General features: G+C 39.3%; 1 long non-coding RNA gene across 1 annotated transcript in view; it reads right to left on the bottom strand.

Moving 5' to 3' along the window:
• LOC137209860 (uncharacterized) overlaps positions 1-19,737 on the bottom strand; it is a 194,976-nt gene that overhangs the window by 174,979 nt on the left and 260 nt on the right. The window lies entirely within an intron of this gene.

Here is a 19,737-nt window from a genome sequence, read left to right as displayed (position 1 = left end):
CCATCTGACTGTATTAGCTGGAAACAATGAGATCAAGCAGAAGGGAGCAGTGGCATTCCCTGGCACTTGCAAAACCAAGTTCTGCAGGAACTTACAAAAGAGATGGCTACCAGAAAAGTCCTCACACTCCCAAGCTGTGGTCAAAATAGCTCAAAGATATAAATGTGAGTCTTCTCGTGGATTGACTCTGCCATCTGAGAGCATCTCACAGATCTTCTATCACACCATTTTGCCCTAAGAATACTGTTGGACCATAATACTGAAACAGTCGAGAATGGTATTGCCTAAAGGTAAATCATTTTTAGAAGGTACATGTCAAATAATAAAAGTGTCCATCATGTTGAAAATCATTGTTGTAGGTACTGATTCCTAAGAGCAAATATTTTACTTCTGCCTGACAAATGACCTATTATTTTGTGGAATGATGCAATGTTTTTAGAGATCTTTTTGTATTACTAGTGCTGAGAATTAAAGTGAATGTAATTGTCCAAGACTGTGTCCAGGGACAATTTATGGAACTTCAAAGATGAAAATAATCCACCAGGGAGATGAAAAACGATGAGCAAAGTCACAAAATACTGTACATGGATAACATCTTTAGGGAAGGTCCGGTGGAGGTAAGAAGTTAGATAGGGATGGATAAAGGGTCCTATACTCTACTGAAGATACTGTGCTAACATAAACATTAGAAGGCCCTCTTGCAAATCAGTATTTTTTTAATGTACTGATGCGTCAATCAGCAAATATTCATTTGGCACTTAATGACGACATTGGACTTTGTGAAAAGAGGCATACAGAGATACTTCCATCACTGTTTCTGGCATGTAGATCTTCTAATACAACTGTGGAGTTGAGGCACAAACTCATGAAGAACTATATATAACAATATAGGAATTGCATAGCAACCAAAGTCAGTGGAAAGATGTTCCAATGGGATGAAAAAGCAAATGCGCTGATTTAATTAATAAGTGTTAATCAAGTTCTACTGGATAACACTGAACAACATTTAGCTGTAGTGTTACAACAAAGAATAAGACACAAGTGTCCTCAGGGCAGTCTCGGTTTGCCACGGAGACAGTCTTGTTGTTTTAGTAAGATCTTTGGGTTGCAATTTTTTTACATCTATTCTCTGTCTCAAAGCTTATACTCACTCATAGTTTCAAGGCTTCAGCTTACTCATAACTTCTTATCCTCTCATAATTCTGTACCCACACCCTATCCTCCATCCCAATATATCTCCAACATGATTCTACTTCATGGCCTCTCTCTACACATCATTTTCAAAACTTTAGTTGTTCCTGCTATCTCTCTTATCCCCTCCTTGTTGCCTATTTCAAATTCCAAAGAGAGGACAACTGATGGGATATGGCCATGTTTTCAGGACAGGACACATCATGGCTTGCTTGTACCCCAGGTTAACACTCCCTGGATAAGTACCCTTCCTGGTCCCAGGGCTCTCCTATAAAACGGGCTAATAGCCCATGAGAAATCACCTAGCTCTTCTGAGAACGAAATATGATATTAGAAGCCACGTGCATAGAACTGGCACATTGTAGACACTCAAGAAATGCTATTCCACTTTTTTCTTCCCTACCCACTTACCCTAGGGCACTTGTTATTTTCTTTTCCATGTGTGACTAGGAATCCTTTTGTGAACCAGAGACTAGAAATCTTGCACTGATTGTAATATGGCAGTCATTCAACATCTCCCCTGTCTGTTCTCACTAAGTTCATCTGACCCAATGGGAATGGAGAATCTCAAACTGCTTCATGGGTCACTCTGGAAAATTCCAAAATGAAGCTTTTTTGAGAAAAGGAGACATTACCTCAGAACTTCCACATGTAGCTATTATGGAGTTTTTGTTTATGTGAATGGATATTTTCACCAGATATTGGAAAAATGCTAAAGCTCAACTCCAGTGCAATAAAGGCAACTCATTTAGCCACTGACTTAGAGTATTATGAGAAATATAGTTAAATTAGACGAATGCTCCACCAGAACTGTGGCCAACACAAATTATCATTTCCAAAAAAGAAAAATATATAAAGAAAAAACAGATTTCTGTCATTTTCCTTCTTGCCAATGTCTCTGAAAAACAGACTTGGTCTCAAAATTAATACCTTAAATTCCAAATGACAATTGAGAGATTAGGGAAGCCTAGTCTCTTTGTTGACTGGGTGGATGGATAGATGAGTATTCAAGATTTTTTAAAAATTTATCTCCTGTGAATAAATCAATGGAATAGTAACTGAGAAGGCCTTCAGGATGCTTCTTGGAGGACAGGCATTTGAAGAAAACAATAAAGGATGAGTAATTAGAAGTGAAATTTGGGGAGAGGATAGTTTTGATTGAAAGGAAAGTATAGAGAAAGGTACAGAGAAAACTAAAATAAATGAAACTTTATCTCCCATATAAAGAACAGTAAAAGTGTCTCTCACTTTCACATGTCAATAGGAAAAAGCAAGATTTTTTTCCAAATAGAAATCAGAAAATTTTTAAAAATACTTTAAAAATGTGTTTCTAATCAATAACATTTTCTTATTAATTTATGGCTCATTTCTTTTTAAAAAATATATTTACCTTGGATAAAAGTTATGAGCATACACTTGATTTTAAACTAGGAAAATTCCATAACCTAATACAAGAATTTTCGTTTTCCATGTCCCTACTATTCTTGTCCACACAAATTCACATTTATACAATTATTATCACAGTGTATATACTATTTGATATTTTAACATTATTTTGCAAATGTTTTATCATTATCTTTATAATTATTATATTTAATTATTCATAACACTTTATTGAATGGAGAAATCATAACTTACTGAGTAGGACCACTCAAGTGTTTCAATGTTTATGAAGACGTAAATTTACAAAGATACATAAATTTACAAAGATAATCTCTAGTAATGTGGCCTTTTTATTTCAATTAGCTTCTTTCTTCAGGATAAATTCTGATGAGTGACATAACTAGATCAAAGGACATGATCTTCACTGTGCTGCTTCTTTTTTTAACTTAATTAATTAATTTATTTATTTTTGGCTGCATTGGGTCTTCGTTGCTGCACGTGGGCTTTCTCAAGTTGCAGTGAGCGGGGGCTACTCTTTGTTGCGGCGCGCAGGCTTCTCATTGTGGTAGCTTCTCTTGTTGCAAAGCACAGGCTCTAGGCGCGCGGGCTTCAGTAGTTGTGGCACGTGGGCTCAGTAGTTGTGGCTCGCAGGTTCTAGAGCGCAGGCTCAGTAGTTGTGGTGCACCGGCTTAGTTGCTCCGTGGCATGTGGGATCTTCCCAGACCAGGGCTCGAACCCATGTCCCCTACATTGGCAGGTGGATTCTTAACCACTGCACCACCAGGGAAGCCCCTTTACTGTGGTTCTTGACGCATACTGGCAATTGCAATCACAAAACAATTACCAGTTGTACACCAACCAGTATTACATCAGTGTATTAATTTCACGGAGACTTGCCAGCATTGGGTGCTACGGTTTTTTTAACTGTTGAATTATTTAGCAGGTACACAAACAATCAGGAGAATTTTAACTTTAATGAACTACTCCACTAGTACTAATTAAGCCCACATAGGGAGTGTGGAGATAACTTTTTGTTCTCACTCCAGGCAGCAAAAGAAGTAGAGAAAGAGAAGCATGATGAGAGGGGGAACCAAGGCTCTGGACACATAGGGCCTCTGGGCCCTAGATAGGATTTTGACTTTAATTTCAGTGCTGTGCAAATCCACTGTAAGGGAAATAAGGGATTTCATTTGATCCCTGTCCTTCGGGAGCTTTTTAAAAATCTTAATGAAGAGATGAGAATCAGGGTATGTTCCCCATATTCCAAAAACCTGTCCCTAACTCCAGCCCCACCACTATGCAGAGACCAGAGTACCGCAACCAATGCTTGGAGATACACCTTCCCATCTTTAAATAAGACAGGAAGAAGGGAGGGTACAAAGGGCCCCCCTATACTGGGAGCAGTGCTGGGTGCTCTACATATCTGGTCTCATTTTACCCTTAACAACAGTCCCTAGGCCAGTCCCATTCTTACAGTGAGGAAACTGAAGTTTGATGTGCTTACTGTGGGAAGACCTTCTGTTTGTCTTCCTTACTCAGGGACAGTTTAGAAGCCAGAGCATCCTCAAGGAGCTTTGATAGAATTAGAACTATTCTTACCCTGTCTTTCATTTTTAAATCCCCAAGGTACCTTCACTATCTCCACCCTGTGGAAACTGGGGCATTCCATGCGTCAAGAGATTGGCACAGCAGGTAAACTGGTCACCACCTATTTCCTTCACCCATCTTATACATGTTTAGAACTTCTAAAGGAGGTCAGTTGGATCCCAGAAGAGTATATCCACTCATCTGGGAATAAATGAGATTAGAAGTCCAAATCTTTAATATCTTCTATGATTTTATACTAGTCCTCTCAGCTCCCTGGGTCTCAATTCCTCAAATGTGCAAGGAGGCACAGGGAGAAACCAGAAGATTCTGGGGATTATTCCTGCTTTAATGATCGATCACAAAATTTTCCCCACGGACTGCACAACCAGGAAGAAACAAGGCTGAGGGCTAGGTCTCCCCAGAAGTGTGATTCTACAGCTTCAGTTTCCTGGAACAACTGAAGGGTGTGGTAATAGAATCCATGGAGAGAGACTTTATGTGGCTACTATTCCAAAGCTTTCTAAGTGCAGTAATAAACAGAGCACATCTTGGTGACACAGAAATTATGAGGCAGAGACTATAATAACAACTCATGTCTGCTTCTATTCACCAGAATAGACAAGAGATACTTCCACTCCCAAGACACCAGTGCAGCAAAAAAGAGTAATTCCATTAGTTGCCACCACATGTATTTTGCTTTATGCTAGTTTTTCTTTTTCTTTTTCTTTTTTTTTTTTTGCCACCCACAAAAGTGAAACCCAATCATCTGCAGAAGCTGTCCTATGTCTAGGAATTAGTGGTGGTTAATTAACTGGATCATATGAAGCTAGGCGTCATGCTTTCCATCCTGGAAAGCAAAGCTCCTCTTTATTAGGTATCTTTGGTTCACAGTAATATACAGTCAATAACTGGGAAGCCATTCTGAATGTATCACATTTGCAAAAGATTTCCCAAATTCTTAAAATTTCAAGGAAACGAGGTGATCATGTTAGCCAAAGTTATTTTTTATCTCCCCCATCTCACCAGCCCCCACCCTTAAAATAATTCTTGTTAGATTTTTACCTAACTTCTGCTGAATACACCAATACACACGGAACTTTACTACTTGATTGTTCTATGATTCGGCCCGCTCTATTTTGTGTAACAGCTGCAGTTATTGGCATGAAACATGCTGCCTTGGCCCAGCTGGAACAAGGCAAGAAGGATTTGTTCTTTGTACAGCTGTTCTTCAAGGAGCCTCACACATCTTCTTAGCCTTCTTTCCCCCACGTTAAGCATAGATAATTCCTCCCCCATTCCTGGCTGGACATAAATCTCAGATCATTCCCCCATCTTGCTTCTGCGTCCCAAAGTGGTACCACTTGACCAATGCACACTTTAAAATAAGCCACCTAGGGCTTCCCTGGTGGTGCAGTGGTTGAGAGTCCGCCTGCCGATGCAGGGAACACGGGTTCGTGCCCCAGTCCGGGAAGATCCCACATGCCGCGGAGCGGCTGGGCCCGTGAGCCATGACCACTGAGCCTGAGCGTCCGGAGCCTGTGCTCCACAACGGGAGAGGCCACAACAGTGAGAGGCCCGCGTACCGCAAAAAAAATAAAACATAAAAAAATAAAATAAGCCACCTACACTTGAAACAGCACCTCTAACGTGGGCTGTGTCAGAGAAAACGCCTGGAGTTATCACCTCCCTTGACCTGTGCGCTCCATCTCTATTAATTTTGCCTAAGCATGTGCTTTAATTGTTTTTTCAGCACCTGTGGTACTCATTTGGCTTGTGTTTAGTCCTGTGGTCAATCTGTGAGCTTTGCTCTTTCTCCAAGGCATAAGCTGGGCTATACTGAGAACCAGAGGGCTCGTGGTCACTCAAGCGTTTGGAAAGAATAGAGCCTTTTTACAAAATCAGAAAACCACCCTAGATTGTATTTCGGACACTCCTTTCCCTTTTGCTGCTTTTGGACCTTCTGCATCTCTTCTACCTTAACATAGCTGCCGAGCTTCTCCTCAAAGATAGTATGCTACGGTAGTTGAGAGCTTGGCCTGCCCAGGGTCATATCCAAGCTCTGACATTTGCCAGCTCTGTAGGTTTCTGAAATTCAATATGTTTGTGCCTCATCCATAAAATAATAATAGTACCTCCCTCATTGTGTTCTTATGAGTAGTTACTGTATCTAAACACTCAGGACAGTGCCTGGCACATATTGGGTGCTAGCTGTGCTATAAGCTTAGCATGGTGTTCGGGATAATCAGGATTGGGGGACAGGACACCAGGAGTGTAGTCATTACCCAGAGGCTCCAGCAACCAATGTCACCTTAGACCTGTCACAATCTCTTTCAGACTTTCAATTTCTCTACCCATAAAATGGGGAAATCTAACAAGATACCTAGGGTTCTTTCCAGCCCTCCCAGAATGACTTAGCAGAATGACTCACATATAGTGGCATTCAATAAATATGAATGACTTGCATGTTAAAGATATATGACACCATTTATTGACTTTCTATAAAGCCTTTCTCCCTCCACCAAAACCATATTTGTATTCTCTTTCCTTTTTGCTTCTTTATACGTTCTCCTAATTCTTATCCTTATTTCCAGTACCCATCCTTGGCTTGAAGAACCACTGCATTTCAGTTCTTCTTATAATAGTTAAACATCACCTCCTGCAAACTGTGATTGTCTGCAAGTCTTGGATCATTGAGCTCCTGCCATGGGTAGAACAAGCACCCCCAGTTTGGATGGTAGGTGATGAAAGCTGAGATCTGACTCGTCTCGTAGATACTGCTTTTTCATTCAAACAAATAAAAATGTTAAGGCAAAATGCTTTGTAATTATGGGAGGCAAATTTGGGAAGACTTCGAAGGACAGTAGTGTCTTTTCAGAGTCCCTTTACATCACACCATGTAGGCAAGGCTTCTCATCCACAAGTTGCTGTAATTGGTAACATGGTGGAAGTATTATTAAGAACAGCCTGGGCAGTTGGGGATGAGGGATTGTGTCATTTTGAGGACTGCAATAGAGAAAGGAATCAATTTTTCATGGAAATACTTGGCTTTGCATGGGCCTTTGAAAACCCACACAGTAAATGTAGTGGAAAAGGCAATGTACCACAACAGAAGGCCAGAGGTCTGGGGCTGCCTCAGCTATAAAAGCAACACAGCACTTAATTAACCTTGGCCAAATGTCTGAACCAGCCAGAGATGCAGCCTCTTTGTCAGCTCAATGGGATAATAATGCTCTCCCTTCACTTCCTCAAAGAACTGCAAAAGATCACGAATGTGACAGCATTATGAAAGCAGGAAAGATGACATCTGTTGCAATGTGGTTAGTGACACTAGGGTTCCTGACCCTCCAAGGCCAGAATTTGTGTCCCGTAACCTGTTCTATTTCTTAGTTCTTGAAGCTAGATATAAATCTTCAGCCACTCTAAAATACGAGGGTGCAATTTTTTGCCTTTCCCCGATCAATGCCCTCAAATAGCTTCCTGGATATCTAGAGCTCTTTGTGGTAATGTTCACTGTTAGTCAGTATGTGGCTAGTAATACCTTTTATTATCTGACCATCTCACCTCCTGAGCTTGCTCTCTCACACACCCTGCTTTAAATTCTAAGATCTAGTTGACCTATCTTCCAGCATCTTGAACATTCTTAAGCATTTTCTCTCACTCTATGCTGTCCCTTCTGCTCAGCTGGTTCCTAATCGTCCTTCAAGTCCCAGCTTTTTACCTTTTTAACCCTTTTTCCCCTACAAACTGGTTAGGTTTCCTAGGCTGTGTGTTCACAAAGCCCCCTGTACTTCTCCACGATGATCCACACCACAGTCAATTGGAATTAATTATTTAATTTGTTGTCTATTCACCCTGGACTATTAGGAATCTTTGTAATTGCAGAGACCAGATAGATCTCTTTAATTTTCAACATCTTTGGTGCTTAGCAGAATGACTCACATATACTGATATTCAATAAATATGAATGACTTGCATGTTAAAGATATATGACACCGTTTACTGACTTTCTATAAAGCCTTTCTCCCTCCACCAAAACCATACTTGTATTCTCTTTCCTTTTTGCTTCTTTATACGTTCTCCAAATTCTTATCCTTATTTCCAGTACCCATCCTTGGCTTGAAGAACCATCGCATTTCAGTTCTTCTTATAATAGTTAAACATCACCTCCTGCAAGGAGGTTCTCTGAGCTAGTTCTCAGGCAGTAAGGTACTTCCTGCACCCTGCAACTTGTTTATATGTCTACCAAAGGAATTACTATACTGCTTTATTTGCTTGTCTACATGTCTGTCTCAACTAAACTGAGGCCTGTGAGTACAGAAATCTGTTCTTTTCACTGGTCAGAACGGCCATCATCAAAAAATCTACAAACAATAAATGCTGGAGAGGGTGTGGAGAAAGGGGAACCCTCTTGCACTGTTGGTGGGAATGTAAATTGATACAGCCACTATGGAGAACAGTATGGAGGTTCCTTAAAAAACTAAAAATAGAACTACCATATGACCCAGCAATCCCACTACTGGGCATACACCCTGAGAAAACCATAATTCAAAAAGAGTCATGTACCACAATGTTCATTGCAGCTCCATTTATAATAGCCAGGACATGAAAGCAACCTAAGTGTCCATCGACAGATGAATGGAAAAGAAGATGTGGCACATATATACAATGGAATATTACTCAGCCATAAAAAGAAATGAAAGTGAGTTATCTGTAGTGAGGTGGATGGACCTAGAGTCTGTCATACAGAGTGAAGTAAGTCAGAAAGAGAAAAACAAATACCGTATGCTAACACATATATATGGAATGTAAAAAAAAAAAAAAAAGGTTCTGAAGAACCTAGGTGCAGGACAGGAATAAAGACGCAGACATAGAGAATGGACTTGAGGACACAGGGAGGGGGAAGGGTAAACTGGGACGAAGTGAGAGAGTGGCATGGACATATATACACTACCAAATGTAAAATAGATAGCCCCCTAGGAAGCAGTCACACAGCACAGGGAGATCAGCTTGGTGCTTTGTGTCCACCTAGAGGGGTGGGATAGGGAGGGTGGAGGAAGACGCAAGAGGGAAGACATATGGGGATGTATGTATATGTATAGCTGATTCACTTTGTTATACAGCAGAAACTAACACACCATTGTAAAGCAATTATACTCTAATATAGATGTTAAAAAAAAAAGAAAAGAAATCTGTTCTTTTCATCTTTGTTTCCCTTCACCTTGCAATATCTGGAAAAAAAAAAAGATGGTAGCACTTAATAAATATTGAATAAGTGTTAACCAACCTCTTCTTTTTCCAGATGAAAATGCCAAGTACCTACACAGATGAAGAGACCTTACTACACAGGACTCAGACCACTTTACCCTAATTCTTTCATTCAACAAATATTTGAGTTTCCTCATTCTAGGTGATGTAGTCTCAGTGGAGAATCAAAGCCATCTGTAATGACTTTGAGATAGAGAGACTATACTTACCACTAATGATATTTTCACTTTTTGTCCCCTTGAACTTAACTATCACCCTTCTTCTAAAAGACCTCAAGAGAATAAGACTTAATTTTGCCAAAAGAGTGACTGAAATCCCACAAAGCATAGGTGCTCCTTAGTAAAAACTTTCTAGCTGAAATTAGTGACCACCATGATATTATTGAACTACTTTTTAGTGTCACTTTCTTGATTGCAATATGCCATCTGGCAAATACTGCATTTATTGGAATAAGCTCTACGGTCATCAAGAGTCAATTGGAGATTACTTAGAGGACTAAAACGAGAACATGGAAAACTCCCAAAGGCACAAGGCTCTCTGCTTCTTCCCATGGGAAGAACTCTGTTAATGGCATTGGTCCCATCCTCCTTAGCTTAATCATGAAGACTCATCACACCTTCTTTCTACTTTAACATTCAGTGATTAATTACCCCCAAGACTGTGAATGAATCAGAAAATAATATAACATTGAATTGGGAAAGCCATCTCTCTCTCCTTATAGGAATCAAAGCAACAACATGAGGGATCAGGTTGCACAGAAATGGATTTCAGATTAGTCACAGAACTTGCTGAAATAGCCAAATTCAGAATACAGGTTAAAGTTCTGAAAAGAAAGAGAATAAGATTTTAGGACCCATTCCTGTAATTCCCTTAACTAAGCTCATAATTAAGTCAGCTCATCAAAAATCAGAGTACGCTGAATCACTTTGTTTCAGACACGGGAATAGGAGGGATGGACAACGTATTCTAGTCACTGGAAATAAATAAACAGCATTTTTGTGTTTAAAATCCTGGTTCAGCCACTTACCAACTGTGTGACTTTGGCAATGTACTTGACTTCTCTGGGTCTCAAGTTCCATATTTATAGAAGGTAGAAGGTGATAATAGCCACTTCACAGGGCTATGGTGAAGACTAAATTATGTTATGAATGGAACATAGTGCCAGTGAGCATTAGTTCCCTGGCCTTCTCTAAAATTAAATCCTTCTCACTTATCGGTCAATAGGAGATAATCCAGGTTGAAAAATCGGTCTGCATATTTTGAAAAACTGTGTAATATAATGTTCACTAAATGAATACTAGTTCCACCCATCCCTCACTCCAGCCCCCATGTAATTCATTGATTACTTCTCTGAACCTCGACTCCCTTGTCTATAAAATGGAGGCAATAGGAAGTACTTCAAAGGATTATTGTGAAGCTCTCATGAAGCAGTCCGTATGAAGGACTTAACACTGACTGATGTGCTAAGTACTAAATAATATTGGGTGTTATCATGATAGAAAGTATTATTATGAATGTTTCTCATTCTTATCCTTTATGCCTGCCTTCTCAAATATAAATATGAGTGTTACTGGGAATATGAAGCAGTGGTTGCTTTTTGAAGGACCTTCCCAGAGCCAAAATTCAAATCCATGAGTTCATGATCATCTAAATGGTTGTTTATGGCCATAGCCTGGGCTGGTGCTTGACAGCCTGGCTCCCAGAATTCAACGTACTGAACGTTTTCACGTTGTAGCCCTCTGTTTGGGACTAGGGGTAAAGGGAAAAGGAAGCACACTTCCTAACCTCAAGGAAAGCACATTGTACAAAGAAATACGCATGAAAACAAAATCAAAATCTCCCCTTCCCTTCACATCACTTAGGGGAAAAAAAAATAGATCCCCACTGAGAATTGTAAAAGTTCCTGCAATTGTAGGAAAAGGCTGATTTGTCTGTAGCCATGGTAACAGGTAACCACCAGAACTGCCTTTAAACCAGTTGAATTGATCAACAACAACTCCCCTCAGTGAACTTCCTTATTCAAGCCATTCAAACAGTGACAGTCCCTGGCTCTGGAAAGACAGCTGACCAGGAACTGATTCACTCTAGGAAACACACCTCTGAGAGTCAATCAACAGCAGTTTCCCCCAAAGAACCTCCCTTATGCAGATGCCAGATCACTTATACCCCTAAAACGCCCCATCTCCGACTTCCACATTTCCCCAGCCCCCTGTGAGATCTGCCGCCTGCTCTGATCTCACTGCAGGGCACCATGTCTCAGCAGCATAGCTCTCCCTCATTGGGAAGAGTATCATCAGTTTTGTCTTTTAATCTGAGATAATGAGTGACGGGCCCCTCATCCTTTGACTCTGCTATGCACTTTACCTCAAGTTAATTCCAGATAGATTAAGATTAAAATGCATGTGAGTGCATTGTATGTATATGATCATAAGAGCATTAGGACAAAATATACACTTTAAAAAATATATAGCTTTGCCATAGCAATGGTCTTTTATTATTACTTTTTTCTGGAATGGCACCAACGGCAGAAACTATAACAGTAAATACAGGTAGAATGTAAACTTCTGTAAGGTAAAATGACACAACACCATCATCACTACTCAAAACCACCACCACCATCAAACAACAAAACTAACACCACTAACAGCATCACTATCACCGTTACCACCGTTATAAACAGAACTAAAAAGCAAATGGCAGAAAGAAGGGGAAATATTTGCAATGTATAAGATACCATGAAGATTAATGTTCCCAGTATACAGAGAGTTCTTAAAAATCAGTAAGGAAAGACATAGGGGTAGATTTTAAAAGGTCAAAGGATACAAAAATAATCACAAAAGGAAGAAATGCAAATAGCAAGAAGGAAGAAAAGACTAAAGGACAACAGATTAGAAAGTTCAGTATTAACAGTAGTCATAGAAATGCATATTTTAAAAGACTGGCAATGCCTAATTTTTTATCAAAACTGTTGAAATGTATTTTCATATACAGCTGGTGGAAAGGTAAATTGGTCAAATCTTTTTGAAAGGCTATTTGGCAATATGAATTAAACACCGTAAGAATATGTGATTTATATCCTGCAATTCCACTTCTAGGAATTTACCCCAAGAAAAATAATCAGATAGTAGCAAAAATATTTTTTTAATATTTCTTGCAATATTGTTTATAATAATGAAAAGTGGAAACTTTATTATATATCTATGAAAATTGTTTTAATGCAGTATTATCCATGGAGGCAAAATGTAGACTACTCTGGAGTACCTATAAAATGAGGTAAATACTCATATGCTGATATGGCAAAAACGTATACAATAGATTATTAAGTGAAAAACGTTAGGTTGCAATATTCTAGGTATAACATGATCTCATTTTTTTTTTTTTTTTTTTTTTTTTTTTTGCTGTACGCGGGCCTCTCACTGTTGTGGCCTCCCCCGTTGCGGAGCACAGGCTCCGGACGCACAGGCTCAGCGGCCATGGCTCACGGGCCCAGCCGCTCCGCGGCATGTGGGATCCTCCCGGACCGGGGCACGAACCCGTGTCCCCTGCATCGGCAAGCGCACTCTCAACCACTGCGCCACCAGGGAAGCCCTCATTTTTTAAAATACAATTTACATATGCATATTTTCATTCTCCCGTTCAACAGCAAAAATTGTATCATCTATTTTGTGCAAGACACTATTCTAACCACTGACGCTAAAACATGGTCCCGGACTCATGGTGCCTACAGCTCGGTGAACACAATCTGAAGAGATGCACAGGGCACCAGAAGACTGAGCAATGGCTGTCTCAGGTCAGCAGAACTAGGAGGCCTAGTTCATTCATTTTCTTCTGTTTTTTATTTTAAAAACAACTTTTAAATTTTTGAAGTTTCTTTCTCTTTTCTTTTGAACACTTCCATATCAAAAATGAAGCCATTTTCTTTTTAGAGAAAGAAAGGAGGAACACTTTCTATAACATGAAGTATTCAGGCTTATAATGTTTTAATATCTTCCATCGAAATTCCCTGCAACAACCTAACTAGGGCATTTCCATTCCCCTCTCTTCCTCTCTCTTCTCCCTCCCTCGCCTCCCATTCTTTCACCTCCTCCCCTCTCCTCTGCCCTGCCTTCCGCTCCTCTCCCTTCTGCTCCTTTCCTTTCATCATATCATCATCTTCTTCATATTGGTCATGAGTATCCTGCCTTTGAACTGCTTCGCAATAGGGTGCATTGCCCCTGGGCTCTAACAGCCATTGGTGTGAACAATGGAATCACAAGCTAGGGGCGATTTGTCATACCTCACCCTTACCTAAGTAGTTGTCTTGGTGTCAAACTTTGAGAAGAAAATTTCAAAACAGAGCAGCATTAACCAGGGAACAAAGTGTATTTAATGTCATCTCCAAAAAGCATCATTTTTTATAAGACAAGTTCCTTAAATGCCTGAAAGGGTACGATACCATCACTTAATTTTTACCAGATTTCTCCACTAACGGATTTTTTTTAATGCCTCCCTGCTAATATACCTTCTTTTGCTTACACACACGTTTCAACCCTCAAACCTGAACAAAGCTGAACAAAATCCCACTGACTTCAGAAAGTTTTTGATTTCCTGAGAGTTTTATGATATGCCTTTGCCTACATATTTGAAGGGCATGTCGAATCAGTGTTACTCCAAGCAGGGTTCAGGACCTAGACTCATGCCAAATGCAAAGCACATCAGGGCAAATTGAGATACTGACTGGGAATGGTAGAGGGAGAAACTAACAAGGACATACTAGGGAGATGGGACAAAATGAGGGTAGACACAGCCACACATAGGAATAAGACTGCAAACAAACATTAAGTGCTTAGAGAGAAGGACAAATCCTTGCTGTCCAGTTCCAAGCAAGCTTTGAGAGTCTGCTCTGGATGAAGTAGGCACTGATGATGTTAACAGGATTTTCTGGCCTCAGATTCATGTTCATTAGAACCCACTGCTTTTATCTATTCACTCGGATAAAGCACCACTTTTCTAATGAAATTCAAGATGCAATAGATGTGAATAATGCTGAAATAAACATGCAGGTGCAGACAGTTCTTCAAAATAGTGATTTCATTTCCTTTGGATATATACTCAGAAGCGGGATTGCTGGCTGCACTCCCATGTTCATAGCAGTATTCTTCCCAACAGCCAAGACATGGAAACAACCTAAGTGTCCATCAATAGCTGAATGGATAAAGAAAATGTAGTATATTTTATATACAATGGAATATTCTTCAGACATGAGACAGAAAGACATCATGTCATTTGCAGCAACACGGATGGACCTTGAGGGCATTATGCTAAGTGAAATAAGTCAGAGAGAGAAGGACATATAATGCATGATCTCATTTACATGTGGAATCATAAAAAAGCTGAATTTAAACAGAGGGTAGAATGGTGGTTGCTTAGGGGGTAGACCAGTAACAACTGAAATCTATTTTCTCAAAGTTCTGGATACTGCAAGTCCAAGATCAAGGTGTCAGCAGCGTTAGTGTCTGGTGAGAGCTCTCTCCCTAGTTTGCAGATGGCCACCTTCTTCTTACCGTGTCCCCACAAAGGCTTTTCTTTGTGCATGCTCATGGAGAGAGCAAACTCTCTTCTTCTTATATGGCCACTATTTCCGTCTAATTAGGACCCCACCCTTATGACATCATTTAGCCTTAATTACTCTCTAAAAGTCCTATCTTCAAATACAATCACGTTAAGAGTTTGGGCTTCAAAGTATAAATTTGGGGAGATACATTCAGTCCATAGCATCTCCTATTCTTGATCTCTTCGCTGGATTTTCTTAGACCAAACCCCACCAGATATCAGAGGCAAAGAACCCCATTCACATAGCCCATACAGAAGAATGCCCAGGCCCAGAGCAGGTGAAAAGGGTGGAGAATATATCTGGAGAAGCCAGAAAACTTCCACTGCAGTAGGCTGAAAGGATAAGTCAGTGAAAAAAGTGAATTAATAGAATAAATAACATTGTAAAATGTTATGGAGAGTTGGGAGGTATAAGAGCACATTCAGGGCAGAGGAGTTATGAGCAAAAAAGTTGAAGTCACCAGGGATTCGATGTGGAAAGATTTTGTATGCTATGCGAAGGATTATGGACTTTGTTTATCCAAAAGCCATGAGAGAAAACACGGAAAAAGAGGACAGAATTAAGGAAAAATGATGAGTTCTATTTTGGACATAATTAAGATTAAGAGCCCTGTGGGATATTCAAGTGCAAACACCCAGTTTGGAGTTCAAGAGAGAGAGGAAAGATGGAGAGGATATTTAGAATTCATCATTGTACAGTGTAGGCTTGGAAAAGATTTCCCAAAGATAGTGTACAGAATGAAATTTGAATTTTAAATACCTAAAACTTATATTGTAATTATATAATTTTGGAGCAACTAGAGTTGGTAAAATATGAAGATTAATATATGGAGAGAGCGAAAAAGATCCGCACTTTTCACAGTTAGCTGGAAGAATTAAAGCAAAGTTTAAGGGAGATGATTTGACATGACTTGAATTCCTCTTTTTTATCCAACTGATATTAGAAGATATATTATGAGTCAGGTACTATGCCAAATGCTATAAATACAAACCTTTGGACTGTTCTCAATGAAATTACAGCTTGGCCGCAGAAATAAGAAAACAGGCAGAAAACTCTAATATTGAGCTAGTGATAACAGAATGTTTGGGGAAGAAACTTTCCTTAAATTCACTTGCTGATGGAGGAAGTAGGCATGAGTCCAAAGGACAAAAAACTTAAAATTGACCAATCTTGAAAGAAAAGTAGTATCAATTCAATTGACAACTGTCCACAGGCTTGACCTCATGACAGGAACTAAGGGAGAATACCACTACAAAGCCCTGGTGTGGCGTGAAACTTTGACTTGTGACAGAGGCAGAAATAGAAAGCCCTTGACCATTAGCTGATGCTGTCATTTTAGCCCCTAATTGAATCATTTGGTTTTAATAATGCTATCAACCTTTGTAAAAAAGAAATACAACAACTTTCTCACCCAACCATGATGGATAACTGGGACCAGACTTACCCTCCTACCCTAAGTAACAAACAAACAAACAAACACCAGAAAAATATGTGAAGCAAGTATCTTCCAACATTTTACACTGGACTGTGATCCCTATGAGGAGGGAAACAAAATATATGAGCCCTACAATTGCCCTAAATTTCTACTTGGATGTACTTTCCAGACTGCAGTGTAAGGGAGGGTGCCCAAAGAGAATACAGCATTCTCGCTGAACTGAAGAGACTGATACTGGAGTTCAAAGAGGGTAGCACAGCTGAAATTAGTAAAACAGGTAACTAGAGAGGTGGAAAAGAATTTCTTAAGCATCAGACATGTCTGTAAAGGCTCTTTCAAGTCTATTACTAAGCACAAAAGCATGTGTGCGTCCAGTAAGTTTCCAAGAAGCCAGACAAAGAATGACTAGGAAACTGTAAGCTGAATAATATCACACAAGGATAGGATATGCTCAGGTTCTAACCAGTCATCATGGAGAGTTCTCCAGGAAAACCAGGGGCATTAGGAAGTATCACAGAAGGATCTATTTAGTAGCACTGAATAAAGAGCATTTTATAATGAAACTTACAAACAAGGTACAAAAGGATCAAGGTGATCCCCAAGTAACTTAGCCACACCTGGCAGAACAAAATTGAACACTCTTTAAGACAACAAAAAATTCAGTGCTCAAGACCACAAAAAATACGATATTCAGTATACAAAAACTGTCAGACATGCCAAGAAGAAAACGGACCCATATTAAAAAAAAAAAAATCAGTAGAGACAGACTCAGAAAAGACAGATGATGGAATTAACAACAAAGAACCTTAAGTAACCACTACAAATACACTCAATATGCACAAGGATTTGAAAAATATAAACACAATGAAGAAAAAATGGAAGATATTAAAAAAAAAGTGAAACTTTGGAAAATGAAAAAGGTAACATTTGGAAAGCAAATTTCACTGAATGAGATGGCAGATTAGACACTGAAGAACAAAATGTCAGTTAAATTGACGATACAGCCACATACTATTCATAATGTAATACAGAGAAAAAAATTATTGAAAAACAAATCAACAGGGCTTCAGCGATTTGTGGGAGAATATAAAACACCACAGCATAATATACAAGAGCACGAGAGTATGGAACAGATAGAGCACTTGAGGAAAAAACGGCTGAACTTTTTTCAAATTTGTTGAAAAATCTAAAACCAGATTTAAGAAGGTCTGCAATGGGACTTCCCTGGTGGCGCAGTGGTTAAGAATCCGCCTGCCAATGCAGGGGACATGCATTCAAGCCCTGGCGCGGGAAGATCCCACATGCCGTGGAGCAACTAAGCCCATGTGCCACAGCTACTGAGCCTGCGCTCTAGAGCCCACGAGCCACGACTACTGAAGCCTTCATGCTCTAGGGCCCACGTGCTGCAACTACTGAGCCTGCGTGCTGCAGCTACTGAAGCCCGCGCACCTAGAGCCCGTGCTTCGCAACAAGAGAAGCCACTGCAATGAGAAGCCTGCGCACCGCAACGAAGAGTAGCCCCTGCTCAACACAACTAGAGAAAGCCTGCATGCAGCAATGAAGACCCAACACAGCCAAAAATAAATAAATAAATAAATAAAAAGGAGGTCTGCAATTGCCAAGACAGACAATAAAAGGAAAATGACACCATGACAAACCATAATCAAATTGTAAAAACCAGTAATATAATCTCAAAATCTTCTATAGAAAAAAGTTATTATTTACAGAGGAACAGAGATAAGAATAAGAGATGAGAATGGTTAACACTATGTAAACCACAGAAGATGGCTTACAGCCTTTAAAGCGCTGAAAGAAAAACACAGGCAACCAGTAGTTCTATAACCAGAAAAAACATTTCTGAAAACTTAGGTAAAAATAAAGACATTTTTAGACAAACAAAGCCTGCAAGAGTTTATTGCTAACAGATATGGCCTACAAAAAATAAAAATTAAAGGAATTAAAGGAAGAACGGAAATGATACCAAAAGGAAAGCTGAATCAACACATAAGAATGCAGAGTGCTAAATGTGGTGAATATGTGGTAAATATAGGGTATAGGGTAATATAAACATAAATATAGGGTAAATGTAAAGGACAATTTTCTAAATTTTTTAAGTTTATTGTGGTAAGAATAGTTAACATGAAATCTACCATCTCAACAAAATTTTTTAAAAGAATATACACTTTCACCATGATGTTCTTAGCCATAAAAGAAGTCTCAAATTTTAAACAACTGAAATAAAGCTGGGCATGCTCTCTGACCATAACAGAATTAAAATTGAAATTACCAGCAGATTGAAGCATAACTCAAAATTCCCTACATGGTTATGACATCAACAGTGCATTACTAAATAAACCATGGATTGAAGAGGAAATAAGATGGGAAACTATAAGGTATTTTAAACTGGAAGAAAATTAAAACTTATCAATTTTTGAGATGTGGCTAAAGCGGGAAAAGAAAGCACTAAAGTCAATTATCTAAATTCACACATTGAAAAGCTGGATATAGAAGAGCAAATTAAACCCAAAGTACGTGAAAAGGAAGGAAATAAAGAGTGTGCAATACGCGTAGTGACAGAAAGTAGATCAGTAGTTGCTTGGGCTGGAAGTTGAGGGTCATTGATCACAAAGGGACAGCAGAGAGCAGTTTAGGCTACGAGAATTTTTCCCTATTTTGGTGGTAGTGGTGATTACATGAAGGTATAGAATTATCAGAAGTCATTGAACTTTACACTTGAACTGAGTGTTTTATTGTATGTAAATTCTGCCCCATTAAATTTGATTTAAAATTTTTTTAACAAGTGCATTCAACATTTAATGAAGATCCAGTGTTAAGCATGGAAGATGGAAATATAAATTAATGAAGATAGTGATTCTGGTTATCCGGCAGCTACCACAGGCCAGATAAACATCTATTTTCCAAACGCTGACCTAAGCCAGTTTGGATAGAATATATAACACATTTGTCACACACACACACACACACAAAAACTGAGTGGTAGGTATAACTCATCCCCACTTTCCAAACAAAGAAACTAAGACTCAAAAGTTTAATTAACCGACCCACATTCATACAGATATTAAGGAAAGGCGCAGAGATTGAAATCCGAGTCCACGTGAGTTGACCACCCAGTAACAGAGTTTTGGCGGCCAGATACATCATTGCCCACCATGGTTTGTGTGTTAACACAAGCAAGATTTCGTCCCTAAAATGTGTTTCCATTTGGTGAATTTAGCGCTCATCTCTTGCTTTGACTTACTTTCATTTGATTCGTTCCAGTGAC

The sequence above is a fragment of the Pseudorca crassidens genome, chromosome 17, assembly GCF_039906515.1.
Source record: "Pseudorca crassidens isolate mPseCra1 chromosome 17, mPseCra1.hap1, whole genome shotgun sequence".
In the NCBI taxonomy this organism is placed as follows: Eukaryota; Metazoa; Chordata; class Mammalia; order Artiodactyla; family Delphinidae; genus Pseudorca; species Pseudorca crassidens.
This window is presented reverse-complemented; position numbering and strand designations above follow the sequence as displayed.